The sequence below is a fragment of the Podarcis vaucheri genome, assembly GCF_965113315.1.
Source record: "Podarcis vaucheri genome assembly, chromosome: 7".
Classification (NCBI taxonomy): Eukaryota; Metazoa; Chordata; class Lepidosauria; order Squamata; family Lacertidae; genus Podarcis; species Podarcis vaucheri.
This window is the reverse complement of record NC_138765.1, coordinates 53,432,061-53,452,836: the sequence shown is the minus strand read 5'-3', so window position 1 is coordinate 53,452,836 and position 20,776 is coordinate 53,432,061. Positions and strand designations below refer to the sequence as shown.

At 45.7% G+C, this 20,776-nt stretch overlaps 1 protein-coding gene and 1 long non-coding RNA gene across 2 annotated transcripts in view; one reads left to right on the top strand and one right to left on the bottom strand.

Annotated features, from left to right (window-relative positions):
• LOC309535818 overlaps positions 1 to 13,135 on the bottom strand; it is a 76,224-nt gene extending 63,089 nt beyond the window's left edge. The window contains exon 1 of the long non-coding RNA XR_014221407.1: positions 13,027 to 13,135. This is a non-coding gene — a long non-coding RNA (uncharacterized lncRNA). The remainder of the gene's footprint in view (positions 1 to 13,026) is intronic.
• The window catches only part of PIEZO1 (piezo type mechanosensitive ion channel component 1 (Er blood group)), a 122,847-nt gene that overhangs the window by 25,527 nt on the left and 76,544 nt on the right, over positions 1 to 20,776 (top strand). The gene's annotated exons all lie outside the window — the stretch shown is intronic.

Here is a 20,776-nt window from a genome sequence, read left to right as displayed (position 1 = left end):
AATGGGAAAGAGTTCCCTAGATTTGTCACACTGGGTTGGTACTCAGGTTTTCCATTTTCTCAACTAATCTCAGCTATGAGGATGGGTAATTTATTTATTGTCAACAAGGCACCCCTCTTAGCCCATTGGCTAAACTTCTGTGATGTCACAGGTCATTTGCAAGGATTTAGGGCTGGTTCTGACTTAGAAGAAGGCTCAGAGGTAAGCTAGTTGAATGAAAGTTGAGTTTCCACTTCCAAGTGCTATCTTTCTTCTTCTTCTTTGAATTTTTATTGAAGCTTTAAAATATAGTACAGTGGTACCTCGGGTTAAGTACTTAATTCGTTCCAGAGGTCTGTTCTTAACCTGAAACTGTTCTTAACCTGAAGCACCACTTTAGCTAATGGGGCCTCCCGCTGCTGGCGTGCCACCGGAGCAGAATTTCTGTTCTCATCCTGAAGCAAAGTTCTTAACCCGAGATACTATTTCTTGGTTAGTGGAGTCTGTAACCTGAAGCGTATGTAACCCGAGGTACCACTCTATACAGAAATAAACAGAAAGTATGCAGTAAGTGCTATCTTTCCAAAGCAACTATAAACTTTTTGCATTAGTAAATAACCTTGTACTTCTTCTGACGACATGCATTCGCCTTCTACCCAGAAACAAAGAGCTCCGTATTAACTCAAAAGCTTGCTAAACCAGCTTCTGTTGGCAAAGAACACACAAGAGGGAATAGTTTGCTTATTTTGTACACAACTCTCCAGATTGCACTGTATATTTTAAGCTGTTACGTGCTGTGAAATAATGTGACATTCTCAAATGATCTACTTTCAAATTCAATATTTTTCATGGGTGTGTGTGTGTGGTGGGAAATGGACAGTAGAAGTTGTCTCACATTCTTGCTGAGAAATAGTCCACCCTTGTCTAAATATTCTCCTAAATCTTATCTTCCTATCTCTGAACTATGCGGCTTTCTGAACAGTGTGGCAATAACTCCTGTGCAAGTTCCTGGAGCCACACCAGCTATCTTCTATCTGGGTGGGGAAGGTTTTAAGGTGGGTTAGCTTTAATTTGGACCCTCTGTGAGTATAGCTGTGTGTTTGCATTCATAGAAGGACCCAGCTCCCACATTCCTCCAGGTATGACTTATTTTGCAACACAGGGAGGTAATAAAAGGAGAGTTTGAGCTAGACGGTACATGGAGCAAGGTTCATCAGCACTGTCACTCCAGGCAGATGGCAATCTAAACCCAAATCCTTAGTTCAACATTGCTTAATTCACATTGTCAACAGTGAGTCAGTCTTAAGACGCCAAAAGGTGTTGTTTTTTTAAAAACACCTGTGAGTTAGATATACCATTTAGCATGCCAATCTTATGGGTACCTGCAGAAAGGCAAGCTGGTTGGCACCTGATGGTCTGTTCATCTGAAACCCTTGGGCACAATTCAGATGACCCTTCAAACTATGGTTCACTAGTGCTGTGTCCATGGGTGCACATATGCTTGCAGAGACCTTCTGTGGCACCAGAAGGGCTCCAGCCCCCTCCAGTCCTCCCATCTGCTGAAAGTATAGATGGGGATGTTGGAGTTGACTTGGGAATCATAGAATAGAATCATAGAATCATAGAGTTGGAATAGACCACAAGAGCCATCGAGTCCAACCCCCTGCCAAGCAGGAAACACCATCAGAGCACTCCTGACATATGGTTGTCAAGCCTCTGCTTCAAGACCTCCAAAGAAGGAGACTCCACCACACTCCTTGGCAGCAAATTCCACTGTCAAACAGCTCTTACTGTCAGGAAGTTCTTCCTAATGTTTAGGTGGAATCTTCTTTCTTGTAGTTTGGATCCATTGCTCCGTGTCCGCTTCTCTGGAGCAGCAGAAAACAACCTTTCTCCCTCCTCTATATGACATCCTTTTATATATTTGAACATGGCTATCATATCACCCCTTAACCTCCTCTTCTCCAGGCTAAACATGCCCAGCTCCCTTAGCCGTTCCTCATAAGGCATCGTTTCCAGGCCTTTGACCATTTTGGTTGCCCTCCTCTGGACACGTTCCAGTTTGTCAGTGTCCTTCTTGAACTGTGGTGCCCAGAACTGGACACAGTACTCCAGGTGAGGTCTGACCAGAGCAGAATACAGTGGCACTATTACTTCCCTTGATCTAGATGCTATACTCCTATTGATGCAGCCCAGAATTGCATTGGCTTTTTTAGCTGCCGCGTCACACTGTTGGCTCATGTCAAGTTTGTGGTCAACCAAGACTCCTAGATCCTTTTCACATGTACTGCTCTCAAGCCAGGTGTCCCCCATCTTGTATTTGTGTAGGGAGAAAAAGTAGGGAGGAATTCAAGCCTAACTGCTGGGTGGCTGTATGGCTTTGTGGGGTGCCCCCCACATTTGTGCCCCCCCATTTCACTGGTTTACTGTATGTGCCCACAGGCCTCAAAAGGTTGACCACAGCAAGTTACAGATTTGTGTGGTGCCTCCTCAGAAACCCACTTCAATCCACAAAAAAAGTCTTGTGGCAACTTGAAGACTTAACAGATTTATTGTGGCATATTCATTTATCGACTAGAGCCCATTTCAAACATGGTTGCTGGTGGTGATTTGGAGAGTAAACTGTGACCATACTTTGCCTGTTTGCGCATTACACCAAACTATAGTTAGGATTAAACAGGAAAACAAGATGGAGGGGCTTGTTCTTGATTTTCCAGCATCATGATTTGCAAGATTCTCTCAGCTGAGTCATGTTATTTATATTCATATTTTAGGAATGCAGCATAAGTTCAAGACTTTCGCATTTGGCATGAATAGGAGTGTCTTTGCCCGCAATTCCACCCACATCCAAGATCCAAATTAGGTCTCTGGATGTTCCTCTGAAGGTGGCATCTGCTTCTGTGGGCTGGGGAATCCCCATGAGCACAAAGGGGTTTTCTGCTGGAGGGGAAGAAACCTTTAAACTCCCCCTCCATGCATGCGGGGATACTGATAATTATTAGCCCCCTCCACAGCTGATTTTGTCTGTGCTTTTTAAAACCCTGCAGATTAAATGCAAAGATGCATCATGTCTCGCTCGGCCCTCACTTTTGCACAAAGCTCTACAGGGTGTAGCAGCAGCAGCATGTCATGGTAGTCGGGGGCACTCTTCAAAGCTGACACTTGGGACAGACTCTCCACTTTATCTCTCGATGAAAGGGCCTCTAGTACTCACTGAAGTGACTGTGATGTGGTTACTGTTACAGGGAGCTGACATAATCTAGCGTCAGCTGTTGTCTTCTCCAGGATTCTGAAAGAATTTTGCTCCATGGACAATGCTACTCCTCTCTGCACCTGTGCCAGATTTTGTAGGGCCTGATCTTTGCATAGACAGGCTGGGTTTCCAGCATCTCCCTGACCTTGCTAAATTGTGCAATCTGGAGCGGAGCTGACTATTTTGATGCTGGTGCACGTGACAGCATGTGTGATGTACCTTTTGCACGAAGGGGATTATGAGGGTTCAGACTGTCTAGCGATAATGACAATAAAGGGATGTGGCAGACTGTGCTAGTTCTGGCTGTTGAATGTGTTCAGAGGGTTTGGGTTTTTTACCCCTGAAGTGATAGCTGTGGCTTTGACACCATGGTGCGCAGCCTGTGTGGGTAAACTTTTGATTGCTAGGCAGTTGCCTTATATTGAGTCAGACTTCGAGTCAATACTTTATCTTAAGTATTGTCTTCACTGACTGGCAGCTGCTCTTCGGGATTTTAGACTGGAATGAATATAAATAAATAAACAAATTCCCAGCCCTACCTGGAGACTACAGGGATTGAATTTGTCACCTTCTGCACTCAAGGCGAATGCTTTGCCACTGACCTAGGGTGCTCCCCCCCTCCCCACTATGCCCTTGTACAGATAGCTATGCTTAAATATTTCTGTGCTGCTCCTTGCTTTTCCTTGTGTATTTCAGTGTCAGTCTGAAGCTGTTGCAGAATGGTGACCTTTCACAGAACTCCTAGTCTAGCTGGTTTCTCAGCGCTGCAGAACTGTACTCTGTTGACCACACAGAACTTGACCACAGAGTAACAGACTTGCTGGAGTCCCAGATGGACCTGAGTATTGTGGTTTTCATTTTAGCATTGGAAGGATGCAATATCTGAGACTGCAGGGAGATGCTGGGCTCTCCGGTGTCTGCTCCATTGCACCTTGGAATGCTGTCTGGTCTGTGAGTAGGCAGACTTCTGGCTTGCTGGGTCTGCTTTGTGTTTTACAAGAATCCCAGGATCTACCAACCAGAGCCAGGTGCAAAAGACACACTTATATAAAGAATGAGTGTCTTGGAGCATATTTTGAGCTGAGGGTTGTTGTTTCCTCCCACTACTAAAACTGAACTGAGCTCATAGGCCTATCATGCTGAAGTCTACTCCTGCTTATCTTCCTTCATTTTAGCAGCCTAATTTAGGTGAAAATAAGTCACTATCTTGTTGCTATTGTTAAACGGGGACCCAAATATTATTGCTTAACCACTGCAAATTACCCAAAGGTCCACCTACTCCTGCTGAAGTACATGGAAGGAGGAGAGTGGTTTGCTATGGATGCCCTATCAGCAAGACCAGGCTGAAATCTTCAGGATATGAGGAGGAGGCATAAAAAGTTGCTATGAGAGGCTCAATCTCTCCCGACCTCACTTCTTTTTCCAGTAATGTGCCTTGAGATGCCCAGGAATCTAACCTAAAGGTAAAGGTAAAGGGACCCCTGACTGTTAGGTCCAGTTGTGGACGACTCTGGGGTTGCGGCACTCATCTCGTTTTATTGGCTGAGGGAGTCAGCGTACAACTTCCAGGTCATGTGGCCAGCATGACTAAGCCGCTTCTGGCAAAACCAGAGCAGTGCACGGAAACGCCATTTATCTTCCCACCAGAGGGGTAACTATTTATCTACTTGCACTTTGACGTGCTTTCGAACTGCTAGGTTGGCAGGAGCAGGGACCATGCAACAGGAGCTCACCCTGTTGCGGGGATTTGAACCGCCAACCTTCTGATCAGCAAGCCCTAGGCTCTGTGGTTTAGACCACAGCACCACAGTGAAGCCTTGTAAAGCTGCTTATCATTTTTGGAGATCTTGAAGGAACCAAAGTCTTGTTTCCCGTTTTTGTTGCTTCTTTCCGCTCCAAATAAGCCGCTTTTTCCTGTCGAACCAGTTTCTGGTTTCCACTTCTAAATCCTCACAGTTTTGGCTTGGGAAGGTTATTTTTGGAATGGAGAGCATCAGATCAAAAGTGGGGTGAATACCAGATTGTCAATCCACTGGAAGACATGCTGGCAACACCTTTTGGTGGAGTGTCGGCAACCTGAGTTTGGCTTCTTGGCTGCTGGCTTTCATGCTCTTCAGCCAAATATGCCAGAGGCAAAAGATTATGGACATGTTGCAGAGTTCCCCAAGGAACAAGGGTGTGCAGGGGGTTTAGGAGCGTGCAATGCTTGGCTGTGCTTGGCCTGGCTTTTGTCACATTAGCTGTAGTCTAGTTTTCCGCAGCACCTGCCCTCAGGCTTGTTGTGTTCTTGAAGAAATAAGGCTCTTCCTGGCAGACTGAGTCTGCTACCAGTCACAACAGAGTTTCTGAGTTAGAATATACAGTAAATATGTTTGAGAGTCTGTTGTCTTGCATTACAGAGTTGCAAAAATGGGTTCTATGTTGAGGCTGGAACACTCAGTGGTCAAAAGTGGTCAACGGGTTGCTTATCAACCACTTTTGTGTGATCATATCTTGGCTGAATAAGCTGAGATATGAATGACTCTTGATCACACACAGCTTCTTCACTCCCCACTTCACTGAAGAAAACAAAGCAAAAAGCAGTTTACTATAGCTTAGCATTATGGCCATACAGTAATGGAAATCTATGGTTAACTACTTTAGAATGAACCATGGTGTGAATTTAGTTTACTATTTTATTTATTTATTAATTGTTTTTATCCCACTAGAGATGTAAAATTTCTGGAAAATTTGAAGCCATGGGGGGCGGGGAGATTCCCCCTGCCAAGTGTGTGTGTGTGTGTTTAGCAACCTTTACAGATTGAAAGTCACTTTGTTGCTTTAGGAACATAAAATGCATTATGTATAAATAGGTTTGCCATAAAATTTCAATGTTTGGTAAATTAAGCATACAGTTTATTCAGACAATAATTACAACTTGAATTTCCTTTTTTTAAAAAAATTGGTTATTATAAATGGAGCTACAAACTGGTGAACTGTAAGAAAGAATACAAACATATTTAAAACATATTAAAAACAATTCCAGTATACATGCAGACTTTGGGCTCATCCTGCCTAGGGGGCAGGGCCCAGACTTACCCAGCCCTACTATTTAGGTAGGCAGCCGTGTTGGTCTGACGCAGTCAAAATAAATAAATAAAATGTCCAAGAAGTGTGCATGCACACAAAAGCTTATACCCAGAACAAACTTAGTTGGACTCTAAGGTGCTACTGGACAATATTTTTTTTTTTAATTTCAGCCCTACTATGTTAAATATGTATTCTGTAGTTGACCTCCTTTGTAATGTTTTATTTTGAAATGATTAAGATAATATTTTAGTCTTCTGTTATGTTGCTTTGGCTGTATACTCTATACAGTATTTGACTTTCTTCACATGGTTTTATTCGTGTTTTATTGATTTAATAAACGCTTTGAGATTTTTCTTAAAAATATAAAGCGGAATAGAAATTTTTAAAATAAAATCAATAAATCCACACATTTGTCCTGTGACTTAAAGTGATTTTAATTTGGGGTTCAGTGGGTGCTTCCCCCCCCTGCTGCTTTCCCTGGGAAAACCTGCTGTTTACTGTTGAATTAGAAAAACTTGGCTGATGTTCATTCTGCTTCAGCAGTAACCAGTGGGTTTTCCCAGGGAAAGAAGTGGGACAACCCCCCCCCCACACCTCTCAGACCCATTGCTTGAAATCAAAAAGAAGTTTGGATGGGGTCTTGACCTTGGTTGTTTTAAATCTATTAACCATAGCTTAACAAAACAGTGAGCTATAGTTAGCTGAAGAGTTTATGACTTGTTTGCTCCTGCTGCATGTGTGGTCACAAGGCTCATTTATATGATCATCCAGACGCTTCTCCCCCCCTTTTTTTCTAAATTGGGTGCTAGCAAAAAGAATATGGTAGATATCGATCTCCCACCACGTTGCATGCTCTCGGGCTGTTTGTTGTTGAGTCAGATTGCATGTGTGTGAGATCCCTAGATAAAAATTTGCCTCTGAAGCATTAACTTAGTCACGTTAGTCTTTCCTTTTGGCGGCCACTCACGTTACTCTTTAAAAGACGTGGGGTGCACACCCACGGCACATAGGAAGCACGTTGCAAGAGGCTTGCAATATGTGCACCTTTGCTGAATGCCCTGTATGTAGCAAAACTTACCGGTAAGAAGTTCATGGTGGTTATTGTGGGTGGATGTGCATTGCTGTAATTCACAAATTATTTATTTTTCTTATATTTATGTCTCATCATTATTCTTTTCTGGAACTCAAGGTGCCATACATGTTGCTTCCATGTGGTCACCCACCCTGGCATTGACCAGATCTGTGTGACTGCACGTCCTTTCAGCTGATACCCTGGACACATTCTCCCCTCTCCATGTACCTACAGAAATAGGAGAGATGCTACAAAAGTGAAATGTAATTCAACAAACTGGCAAAGCTATACTTTTAATATTTAGCAAAACGCGGGACTGTATGGCTCCAGAAAAGGGAGATGCCTGCTCTTTGAGGTTCTAGATTTAAGCAAGTTTGTGCCCCTTTGCCACTGCAGTTCTTTGCATGCCTTGGGCATCCAGATGAAAACACCTGGAGACTTTGGTTCTGGTGAGGAACTGAAATCTGAGATTTCTTTTTTTAATAATAGAGGGTGTTTGAGGGATGCAGATGTAGTTACTTATGGAGATTAGGAGACATTTGTTCACTTTGTGCCTGCTGCCCCTTAGCATGTGACAGTAGGAAATGATACAGCAACAAAGGCCTCCAGTTTCTGTTCTGAGGAAAGCACTCGATGGGGAGGGTGCCAGCCTGACACGGGTGTGTACTTGCTTATGGGTGTGTGTCACTACTTCTCTGGGAAAAAAGTCATTTCCTAGGCTGTGCTTGTGCAAGGATTTTCCTGCTTGCCAGTGTCATTTCCGAAAACTTTTTGTCCTTGAGATGCTCACTTGCCAGTCTGAGCTGGGCTGGTGGTTGTTCTTTTATAACACTGTAGCCCACCTTGTGCCCTTGCGATAGGGCAGGGCTTAGTTTGAAATAAATCCAGGTTTTCACCATAATCATTGTAAGGGCAGCAACCGTGTGTAAGTGAAACAAGGGGTGATGTTGCTGTGGGAGTTATCCAGACAGTTCTGAGAAATGGCTACTAGCCACGTGGGCTGAGTTCTTCCTCCACTGTTGGAGGCAGGATGCCTCTGAATGCCAGTTGCTTGAGAGTGCTGTTCTGCTCAGGTCTCTGGACTGCAGGAAAAAGCTTGAACCTGTGGCAAAAGCAAACCGTTTTAGCTCTAATGGAGCAGAAAACAGATTTTGAAAGGGTCGGGGTGTGGTAAGCATGTGATGAGATTTTGGAAAGAGGAGCGGAGAAAGGGAGAGTCCTGCTTGGCCACACACCCTCCCAGTGTGTGTGCGTGCTCCATGTTTGCCCAACATGTCTTAACGTTTGAGCTGCAGAACAGGATAGTTGTGTTTAAAAAATTTTTGAAAAAATATTAGCCTCCACTTGGGGTCTCCCTCCTTTTTTTCCACTCACGGCCAGTTGTATAAACATTCCGCCCCAGGCAAAGGCAGCCCCCGCGATGTGTGTGTTTAGACAGAGTTCTTTCCATTGGAGAGGCCGTTGGCTTTTCCCTGCTGTGTATAGCTCTTGGCAAGCCGTGTGTTTGCTTTTTGCACTGGGCTTGATGGAGCCCGAGTTACGTTGCAGGATTGAGGGACTCGGATGTCAAAGGTCTCCGTTGCTCCTGCTTCTGCCAGGGGCACACAGCATAAGCCACCCCTCCGCTGGTCAGTAGCAGCACAAAGCACCCTAGAAAGTGGTTCTAGGAACATAGGAAGCTGCCTTATATGGATTCAGACCATTGGCCCACTATGCTCAGTATTGCCTACACTGTCTGGAAGCAGCTCTCCTGGGTTCCAGGCAGGGGTGTTTCCCAGCCCTACCTAGAGATAAACCTGGGGTCTTCTGCATTGAAATCAGTGCTCTACTGCTGACCTGTAGCTTTTCTCTTTAAAATAAAGCAAGATTCTAGTCCTCATGATCTCAATAAAGGGCTGAATTAACATAGGAGTTGTCTTGCATTCAGTCAGACCAAGGGTCCATCTTACTCAGTATTGAGGCTACTTAAGTAAGCTTTCCCTAGCCTTACCTGGAGACACCTGCATGCAAAGTACATGCTGTTCTCCTGAGTCATTGCTCTTTCCTAACCTGGTGCCTTCCAAATATTTTGGACTGTGATTGCCGTCAGCCCAACCAGCACTGCAGTGGGTGTTTTGACACTTTTGTGTACTTGCTGCAGAGAGCCAGTATGAGCTTTGTGGCAATTTGACAAATCCTGATGCGCCCCACACATTTGGCACATGGGGACTGTGGCTACAGTGAAATGTCATGTGTAAATCTTTAGGAAACATTTGCATTAGTGAGTCTCGGTTGCTGTTGCTTGTGCACTGTCTCCCTAAGCCGTCCCCCCCCCCAATTCTCCTGGCTTTTCAGCCCAATAACAGATGGCCTTCAGTCTCCACCTGCATAGCCTGTCATCCCGCTTTCTTAGTCCAAGCAAGTGTTATTGCTGGCTTGTTGTGGGGTTGTCCCATGTGAAATGATGTCTTTGGGGGGCTGGAAGGGAGGTCCTTTAATCAGCTGATCTCTCTCTCTCTCCCCCCCCCCACTCCCAGCTGCATGTGGGTTTATCCTTTTGAGCCAAGAGGTAATGAGACTCTTCTCGTGCAAAACTGACCTTTGGGAAAACAGGATTGAGTTTCTACAGAGTCGGTCTTGTCTCAAAGACCTCCTAATAATAGTGTGATTGGTGATAAGAGCTGTAGACACAGCAACTGGCCAGGCCTAAGGTTGCAGGTTCAAGTGACTTTCGCGAGGTCAGATGGAGAATATTTTGGGAAGGAATTGCAAGAAAGGGATGTCTCCATTCTTACTTCTCAGCTCTGGGTCTTGTTCTCCATATCTCTTCCATATCCCCTCCACCTGTGGCCATTGATAACTGGTAGATGGTGACTTTGTTTGACCCTGGAATGTATTTTCAGTGCCAGAACCTGCCCTTGGGGTATGTGAAGTACAGAAGAGGTTGCTTCTGAACATGTGCAAGGTATATTTCTTTCATCACTGTCCTTGCAAACATGGCACACCGCATATCCCTTTGGTGATCACCAGAATGTGGTCAATGTTTTCTGTGTAGTAGTGGGGTTCCCTTTTCTCCTTTTTGTTAATCTGTGCAGTTAAAAAGAACACTATATACTTAACATTTCTCTGACTGCTATATGCCATGCTGGCATAGGGCTCAGGTTAGGCTTCTGCCCTATAGACAAAAATTGCTTGTATCTTGTGTACCGCAATATGAACAGTGCTATCATACATTTTATGGTATATAAATCTTGAAAGATGGGTTTGATTATATTGGAATTTGAATGTATCTTGCTAATAGCCAAATAAAATCTATATTCCTCCACTAAATAGACATTGATTCAAGCATCACTCAGCAACTGTGTGGCTACTTTTCCTTGAATTACGTTTCTTTTTCATAGAATCATAGAGTTGGAAGAGACCACAAGGGCCATCGAGTCCAACCCCTGCCAAGCAGGAAACACCAGCTTGTCTGAAGCATTTGCCCTGAGCACAAATAACCCCCCAGCTGACCCTCTTTTTCTAGGGACAGTCCCTACTGCCTGATAAATCAGTATCTTTATTTTGTCTTCATTTCTTTGCCTTTTGTGAATGTCTTGTTTTTTGTTTTTTAGAGTGAGTTGCTAGCATTGTCATTCATTAGGGTTACTTTCTGGAAACAATTTAAGACATTTTTGTTTTGACAAGATTTTCCAGTTAGATTGTTAAGTCTTCGCCTTAGGTATTCATTTTGTGTTGTTTTTAAACCTTTACTTGATGGTTCATGTAATGTTTTAAAATTATTTTAGGTATTTTAAGGATACGCCTTGGGATATATACGTGGAAAGCAGTCCACAAATAAAAAATAGGATTCAATTCTCTCTGTGGGGTCTCATCTTTATGTGTGAGGGGATGGAGAAATATAGAGAAATCATAATTTAGTGTGACAAGAGCAAACTGCAAGCAGTTTTGGGCTTGGACACTCCATTCTCCTCCTCTGTTGTGGCATCAAGGAGGTGTTTAGCTGGTTTACCTTTTAGTTTAGATTAACTACAACTTATTGTGTTGCCCACACCCAACTGTGGATAAGATTAGTTATTTGGAAGCAAGCCAACTTCAGAATGTAGCTTATGATGATGGCACGTTTTAAACAGACCATAGTTAATAAGATTAACCTCAGTTGAGGGTTTGTATGACACATTGAACTGGTTAATTTAAATGTAGTCCTGCAATATCTGGAGGGCAATGGGTTCCTCATCTCTGTGTCCAAACACATTCTTTGTCTGCAGTGCATATGCATGAACACTAAGATTGTGCCCAAGTTCATTTTAAACTGTTGCTAACTGTTTGTAGCATAAATTTAACAGAGTCGACTCTAGTACACAAAAGCTACTGTCATAAAAATAAGGTGTTACATTAGTCTGTGTTGTTTTTGCTACAGTGAATTAATGTGGCTACCCCTCTCGAAGTTAGAACAATATATCTTTTTCTAGCACATTTTCCACCTAAAGAACACCACCTTCTTGGCAGAGTAGGATGAGCTACTGCAGAATAAAATGCAGTGCAACTATACAGGCAGGTGGGAGTAATCAACTGGCCAAAATTGGAGCGGGCACAGTTAACATAAATACCAAGGTTTACAGGCTCTCCAGGTATCCTTTTTATTGTCCGTTCATGATTATGTGTGCTCATGATGGGTTCAGGCCAGTTATCCACTTTGCTGCTTTCACTACTGTTTGCAAATGTTTCAAGGCAGACACACTGCTTCATTTCCAATTGGTGCATGTCCCATAACTTCCCACTGAACTATTGTAACTTTTTATTCTACCAATGTTCCGGCTTAGTTGTTTATTTTTGCCCCACTTTTGCTACTCCATAGTGCATGGGTGTCCCTCTAGATCAGGGATCAGTAACCTTTTTCAGCTGTGGGCCAATTCACCGTCCATGTGGTGGGCCAGGCTATATTTTGGGGGGGAAATATGAATGAATTCCTATGCTCCACAAATGACCCAGGGATGCATTTTAAATAAAAGCACACATTCTACTCATGTGAAAACACGCTGATTCCTGGACCGTTCACAGGCCGGATTGAGAAGGCGATTGAGCCGCATCCGGCCCCTGGGCCTTAGGTTGCCTACCCCTGCTCTAGATCAGTGTTTTTCAACCGCTGTTCCGTGGCACACTAGTGTGCCGTGAGATGTTGCCTGGTGTGCCGTGGGAGGGAGGCGCGCGAGTCGGGCGGCGAGAGGCGGGGCGGCGGCGGCGAGGAGAGGCCGCCCAGCGCGGGGCTCTCGCCGTCTGCCTGCCTGGCTGCCTGCATGGCGCTGACGTCACGGGGCTGTAACGTGCCCCACATAGGCACACGTGGGGCGGCGAGTGAGCTCCCTCCCACATCCCATCGCCGCTCTGCCGCACGCTAGCTCGCTTCGGCCGGCCTACTGGGCTGCCGCAGGCGGAAGGCCTGCGCATGCGCGAGGTTTTCGCGCCTTCGGGATTCCCTTCACGCCTTCCTCCTCCCGGGGCCTTGAGAGCACGGGAAGCGGCAGCGCGAGACCGGCCGTTGAGCCTGGCAGGTATTGCGCTTGCCAAGGCAGTCATGCAGATCATCCTTTATTATCCTTTTTTAAAGTTGCATGTGGGATTGTGGCATTGTGCAAAATGCATGAATAAATCTTTCATGGAAATGGGCAGTGACACAAATCCGTAGTTTTTGGGCAAAGGCACACTTGTTTCATGAAAAAAATCTCGAGGCACACCACCATTAGAAAATGTTTAAAAAATTAACTCTGTGCCTATATTGACTATATATAAAGCATATATATATATATATATACTTTATATATAGTCAATATAGGCACAGAGTTAATTTTTTAAACATTTTCTAATGGTGGTGTGCCTCGAGATTTTTTTCATGAAACAAGTGTGCCTTTGCCCAAAAAAGGTTGGGAAACACTGCTCTAGATGACAATGATGCAATAAGAAGTGGCACTAGTATTACATCAGTAACATGTTGCAGAATATATCCTTAAAAAGACACACACACACACCACATTCTGGAGGGGCCATTAGTCAGGAGAAGTGTGTGTGTGAGAGAGAGCATCTGTTTGGCAAGAGCCCTTGGACCTATTTCAGATACAGTCATACCTTGCGTTGAATATGCTTCGAGTTAAGTGCGTTTGAGTTGCGCTCCACAGCAACCCGGAAGTAACAGAGCATGTTACTTACTGGTTTCGCCACTTGCACATGTGCAGACGCTGAAAATTACATCACGCGCATGCACAGAAGCGACGAAAAGTGACGTGTGCGTGCGCAGACGTGCCGTCGCTAGTTACTTTTGTTTCTAAAGGCGAACGGGGCTCCGGAACGGATCCTGTTCGTATCTAGAGGTACCACTGTATAGCGCTTTATCTAGGCCCCCCAGCACTAAAAACAAACAAAGTTAGGAGCTATTGTATTATAATTTCTGCATTGGCCTTAGAATACCCAGTGCCAGCCAGCCAGGAGAGGAGCTGAATTTCCAAGTGGCCTCTCAAGAGGTGGAACATTTTGGCTTGTGGATTCTCCTGTTTTGGGTGAATCTTCAGCACCGCGTCCAGGCACAAGACCTTTTGTGGAAGATTTGCAGTGCGGTTGAAAGTGCTGGGAGGAGACGTGGGTCGTCAAAGGGGAAAGTAAAATCCTTTTTGTTTTGCCACATTGGGTGTGTCTCAAGTATGCTCCTTTCTCATGCCTCTTGTAACTTCTATTCCAAATATAGTTGAGCTATTGGTGCTGGAAAAAAGCCAGGAGAGGGGAGGGGGATCAGTGCCTTCAGCCAAACCCTCGCTGCAGGCCTTTTGCTCATATTTTGCCCCCAGATGGACAAGGTTGATCTTGTAATCTTCTTTCTTCATTTTTTCAACAACAGTAAGAAACAAGCAGTATTTGCTATTATAACACAAACCTATGCAGCCAATAGCTGTAAGATGCTGTGTGTCCTGGCCTTTGAGGCTGGGACCTTAATTAGTAACTGCTTCGAAAATGCATACACTGGAAAAGAAACGGGCTATCTTACAATGAACTCTTTTTTTAAGGGTCTGTTACAGACCTGTCATCTGTAAGCCCCCACCCTAATTGGCTTTACTACTGTGACATCATGGGATATTCTCTAAATCAGTGGTTCCCAATTAGCTAATTACCAAGGACACCCTGCTTTTCAAGAGTCAAGCCACGGACCCCCTACTTTAGAAAATTTTCATAACCCTATGTTAGTTACCTCTGCAAAGCAATTTTTTTTGAACAAAATGTGGGGTGGCCCCTAATAAGCAAAGGATTTTAGATATAGTACTAAAAAACAGAATAGGGCTCAGTGAGATCTGGTTTTCAACATTGTGATATATCAGCAGCTAAACATAACAATATTCTGATATATCACAATGTCTGAAATTGGAGATAAGGCATGGGGATGAGGGAAGGAGCAGTCACAGAGATTGGGTGGGTGGGTGGAGCAGAGGAAGCGGAGTCACCTCCACACATGGTTTGAGTGGGAGGGGATGGGGGTGCATCAAGCCACTGTCAGTGGGGCAGCCAGCAGTGGCAGCCAGCAAAGATGTGTGTCCACTCTGGCTGCTGCTGCTCTGCCTCAGTCCCAGGGGAAGGTAGTTCCACCGTGCCTTGAAATGAGGGCGATCAGCTGCCCTGTTCTCCGTTGGCATGAGGGGAAGGCAGCACTTTGCAATCAGCTGTTCTGTTTTCCCTCAACATGAGGCATAGGTGCCAGGTGCGGGGGGGGGGGGGCTGGGTGCCCCACACAATATTCCCCATGAAGTGGCTGGGCACCAGTGCTTTTTTCTGGGGAGATACAGGGGTGCGCATACCCCTAAACATGTTGTGAATCTAAGTTTAGCCTCATTGAGGCAGTATTTCAATATGAATAGGAAAATGAGAGTAACCCTTAACATTATTTTTAGGGGGGAAAGCACTGCTGGGCACCCACAATTTTTTGCACCGGGGCTGCACATACCGTGGAGGGTGGGGCACAGAGGGAGCCTGCTGTGTGTGGTCCTGGATGAGAAGACTGCCTTGGCAGCATCCTCAGGCGGCGCTGCCCTGCCGAGGAAAGGGGTGGCAACACTGCCACAACTCTCCTCCTCCTCTCCACCTCTGGGTCAGACCTGACCCAGGACCGGAGCTGTGGCTGGGCGCAAGGGAGCTGGCAGCTCCTGCACGCAGAGCCCTGTACAAGACAGAGGTGTTGCAGTGGCAGCACAGCTGCCACTGCCTCTCCTTCTCTCCACCCAGTGCAGGAGAGGGGCACCCCATGGCAACACTGCTGCCGTAAGTCTCTGACCTGACCCAAGAGTGGAGCTTCCACTTGGAGCGAGGAACCAGGCTCCAATGAGGGAGCCGGAGGGGGGGTTGCCTGGTTGCGCCCCCTCTCAAAAATGTGCCCGGGGCGTGTGATGTCAGCACATGCTGCGAGAGTGCTCACGTCAGATGCACGCGATCATCATGATATATTGGCAGTGCCTTGAAACTGGCTGCCCTGCTCTCCCTTGTGCAAGGAGCGACATATTGCTTCATATTGCCGGGTCAAAATCGTTATCGCAGTGTGATTTCAAAACTGATTTTGGCCAATATATTGAAAAACCACACTGCTCTAAATGTCCAAACTGCTGGATGCAGAATTGGACAGCAAAAGAATGTTGCTGAATGGTGTAGCTTTGGTTTACCTGGGGAAAATCTCACAAAGGGCTAGGGTAAAAAAGATACTACTTATTGGTATGAAGCGCAGTATATTATTGGAATACACCCCCCAGTAGCTCAGTGGGTCTCTGTCACCATTTCTCAGCCTAACCTACCTCACAGGGGTGTTGTGAAGGTAAAACAGAGGGAAGAGAGAACCATACATGCTTTACTGCTTTTTTGGAGAATGTGTGGAATTAAAAATAATATTAATAATAATAAATAGGCATGCAGTGGGAACTGAGGCAAGATTTATGAGAGAGCAGGGATGCTAACGCTTGGAATGCAATAATTTGCTACAGGAAGAAAACGAAGTGCAGTCCTGGAACTGAAGCAATGCTGAACGTAATTCTGCGGTTCCTGAGTGGGTGGATTCAAACTGTCTCTTACCCCTTAGCACTAGTGTTTGTGGTCACCCTGTGTCCAGAATGAAGTGGGCTTAGTTTGCTTGAAGGAGGTTCTGCATACCAGTGACTCTTCAGCCGACGGCCAGAGAAGTTGCTCAAATCCAGCCTCCGCTTGGGAAAAGTCTGGCTTTACTTCATTGGCACAAGAGGGGCCATTTTTGTTCCATGAGCTCATGCATGTCCTAGACTTTGCATTTGGCAACCATCAAAAGAGTTAGTGGGCTTTGGAGCCTGGTGCACGACTTCCTTCAGACTTGTTCAGGCTTCCTTGCTGCCTCCCAGCTTGTTATTGTAGCATGTTGTAATTTAGCACCCGGAGCCAAGCTGGTTTGCCTCTGAACCTCTGCTTGTGGGCTGAAATGAAGACAGCTGTAGGAGCATTGGGTGCAGTTTGGGGGAACGTTAGTGCAGGGTCGAGTTCAAGGAGAGCAGAACCTGGGATCCCAAGGCTGGTTTGCAAGGCAGGGAGTTGCCAGAAGTAGGGATGTCTGAGAATTCTGTCAAAAATGGGAGCAGAAATTTGCAGTCTCATGTCTGACGTGGAAACCAATCCAGCAATTAGAAGCAGTGTTCAGTGTTGTTGTTTTCAGTCTGCAAATGATACAGAATTATTTGTAACTGATGACATCCCCTGCCCACAATTTGCATTATGTTTCCTTTGCATTGAAATGAATGTTGGGGAATGATGTAATTCAGAGGATTTCAACCTTTTTGAGTTCACAGCTCCCTTGACCAACTACATTCTTTCTGTGGCACCCCTGTGGGGTTCAGGAGCCCATTTATGTCACCCCTTGCCTCCAGAGCTGGCAGCCTCTCACTCTTTTCCAAACACCCTCCCTGGTGGAGTGTTCCCTCAGCCTCCTCTCCTCTCTCCTCTCCTTGGGAGTCCTCTAGGCAGCCACAGTTGCCGCCCCTGGTCTCTGAGCTGACCTCCCCTCCGGTCCCAAAGAGAGGTGCCTCCTCACACTGCCCCACAGGGGCCTAGGAGGCACCCCCTGGCCAGCTCCAGAGGCATCATTCGCCAGGGGAGCTTGTAGCGAGGGCTGCTGCAACAAATAGCTGCGCAAGCCTTTGGGAGGCAGAGACACAAGAGGGCATCAGAGGAGGGAGGGAAGGAAAGAGGGACAGAGGCCAGTGTTGCCCTCAGCCCCCCTGACCATCATTCAATGCACCCCAGGGTGCCACAGCACAATGGTTGAAAACCACTGATGTAATTAATTGCATAAAATGTTACCATAGCAGTCAGTGAGGCAAATACGGTTTGGTCAGAAGCCAAACTATAGTAGAATGAGTACAGTTCAGGATAGAAATCAGTGCCTTCTTAGGTTCATCTTCAGAAGGCAAGGCTAGAAGGATATGCTGCAGCCTCTGATCCTTTACTTGATTGGGAGTAAACCCCCCCTTGCTTTGGAGGGAGTGTGGGGTGCTCAAGTAGCCCACCTGAGCTGCTGAAAGAAAAGAAAGCAACTCCCCCTTCCAGATGCTGGGTTTTGGAATGATGATTTCACCCCCCTGCATAGTGCTCAGCTGCCAGGGCATGAGTCCCTCATGGCCATGAATATTCTTCTGCAGAAGACACTGGGAAGTGGAGGGTGGGAGATGGAGGTAGCCCAAATACCCTATGTCCAAACCCATGTCCTCTTATCATTCAGGTGTGGGAGATTTTGGTGGGTTTAGAAGAGGGAGAATGTAAAAACCTATTAAAATTAGGTCAGAATGGAAATGAGGGCCAATAGTTCCTTAAATTCTTTTATTTCCCCTTGAGTAGATCTTGTAAACTTGTAAACTTCACAATGAATAGTCCTAACATTTCCTGCTAGGTGTGGTTATGTTTGGCATGACATAGGTGCGTTTTTAAAGCTTCCAGAGGAGCAATTACATTGAATTCATATGGTAAACACAGGAAAGGCTGTGCCACTTCCCCTTTGTATGAGAGTGTGGGGCATAAGGCTCTTCTGCAGTTTATGGGATGGGCTTTGGGCAGCGTAAGAGAACCCCACCTGGGGTCCTTCCTCTTCCTGCATTGCAGCTAGTGACTTTTGGTCAACCTGAGAAAAAATACAGTTGGTCAGTCTTGAAAACTAGGACTTATGACTTTGCTAAGGCATGATGCATTTTAAAATTCAGGATATTGTATAGTGTTTTGTGAATGAAATATGCAGCAACAACAAAATGGCGCTACATCTGTAGGTGCGAACACATTTCCCAGTGAGGCTTGCAATAGTTACTTGCTTGGCTGCCAGTGGCGAGTCAAAATTTTCCCCAGGGGATCAGACGAAGAAACTTTTGAATAACAATAATTACTTTATGCAAACTTTGGGTACTTCTTCCTCCCCCTTCTGCATGGGCTTTGGCTGTTTTGGCTGCATACAGATCAGCACTCAGAGAGTGAGTTGGCTCTCTTTATATATATGCCACAGCTAAATAGGACCTTCAGGGACAGTTTATCTTGGGGTACCAGATGCTGGAAACAGATGACCGGGGGAGGTCTGTTGTCTTCAAATGCTGCTGGGCAGAAGCATCTGGCTGGCCACTTTAGAAACAGGAAGCAAAGCCAGGTGGGCCTATGTCCAGCAGCTCCAGCCGGGCTGTTCTTGAGGAGGCAGCTGCGTTCCTGGGGTTGCTCCTTACCAAGCTTCCTCGCTGCCCCCCTTTGTGAAATGTCAGTGGCATTTCTTTGCAAGGTTTATAAAGCGATGCCTGGTGTGTCTTAAGGAGGAGTTTTTCTTCCTGCTTCCACAATTGTTGTTGTTTAGTCGTGTCTGACTCTTCGTGACCCCATGAACCAGAGCACGCCAGGCACTTCTGTCTTCCACTGCCTCCCGCAGTTTGGTCAAACTCATGCTGGTAGCTTTGAGAACACTACCCAACCATCTCGTCCTCTGTCGTCCCCTTCTCCTAGTGCCCTCCATCTTTCCCAACATCAGGGTCTTTTCCAGGGAGACTTCTCTTCTCATGAGGTGGCCAAAGTATTGGAGCCTCAGCTTCAGGATCTGTCCTTCCAGTGAGCACTCAGGGCTGATTTCCTTCAGAATGGATAGGTTTGATCTTCTTGCAGTCCATGGGACTCGCAAGAGTCTCCTCCAGCACCGTAATTCAAAAGCATCAATTCTTCGGCAATCAGCCTTCTTTATGGTCCAGCTCTCACTTCCATACATCCCTACTGGGAAAACCATAATACTGGACTCCAAGGGGTGTGTGTGTCATTTGATGAAGCTGAATGTGGGGAGGCTCAGGACAGGCCAAAGGAAGTACCATAGGACTTCTTCACATAGCGCAGAGTTAAACGATGGAATTTGCTCCCACAAGATGTGATCACTGACTTCCAGCTTAGGTGGCTTTAAAAGCAGAAGCAGGCAAATTCATGGAGGAGGAAGAGAAGTCTAGCAATGGCTGCCAATAATATTAGCAAAGCAGAGCCTTCAGAATCAGATGTAGTTTGAATGCCAGTTGCCGGGGAGCAGCAACCGGAGAGAGCTATTGACTTATTGGGGGCTTCCCAAGGCTAAACTGGCTACCACCATGAGAAGTGGGATGCTGGTCTAGATGAACCCATCTTGGTCTGATCCAGTAGGTTCTTATATGTAAAAGGAAAACACGGCAGTGTAAGCTGAGCAGAGATTTAGGGCACAGGGTTACCTGTGCACATCTTAGACTGGTATCTACCACAGCTTGCCTTTGTGTCTCTCTGGGAATGTTGTCTGGTGTTTACAGTGTTTCTGATTAGATAGCTGCCTGGGCAGATAAAATTTCCAGACACACAGGGTTGCAGCTATTTCATGGCTATCACAGGAGACTGCCCTGAGGCACTGCATCACACCCTTGCTCCAAATTCCTCCACCAAGTTCAGGGCTGGACAGATGGTTTCACTCCCAAAATTAAACTAGGTTTTTTTTTTTTTTTGCCTAAAAATAAACCCCAGCAAAGAGGAAAGCTGATCTTGCGATTGCAACAGAGTACTTACAGTCAGGCGACGAGCCAGTTGGACTCTGAATCCTCTGTGGCAAGAGTGCATATAGTCTGGTCCATCAGAGAGCCTGTGGACCCGGTGCTGATCTCTAAAATGTGAGGTGCTGGGACCATCAGTTCTTTCTCCCACTTACATACAGTTGCAGTTACTGACTGGTGGTGGGGAAAGGAGTTTTACACATGTAACGCTTAATTTTTGCGCCAGGGTTCAGCCACGGCATCTGTTTTCAATGCCAGATCCCTGGAAACACGAATCATAATTTTAAAAATAACATGGAAGCATCTCTGATTAAGTTCAGAGTGCATTCCATTTTTCACTCACTACAGAAAATCCCTACATAGTTA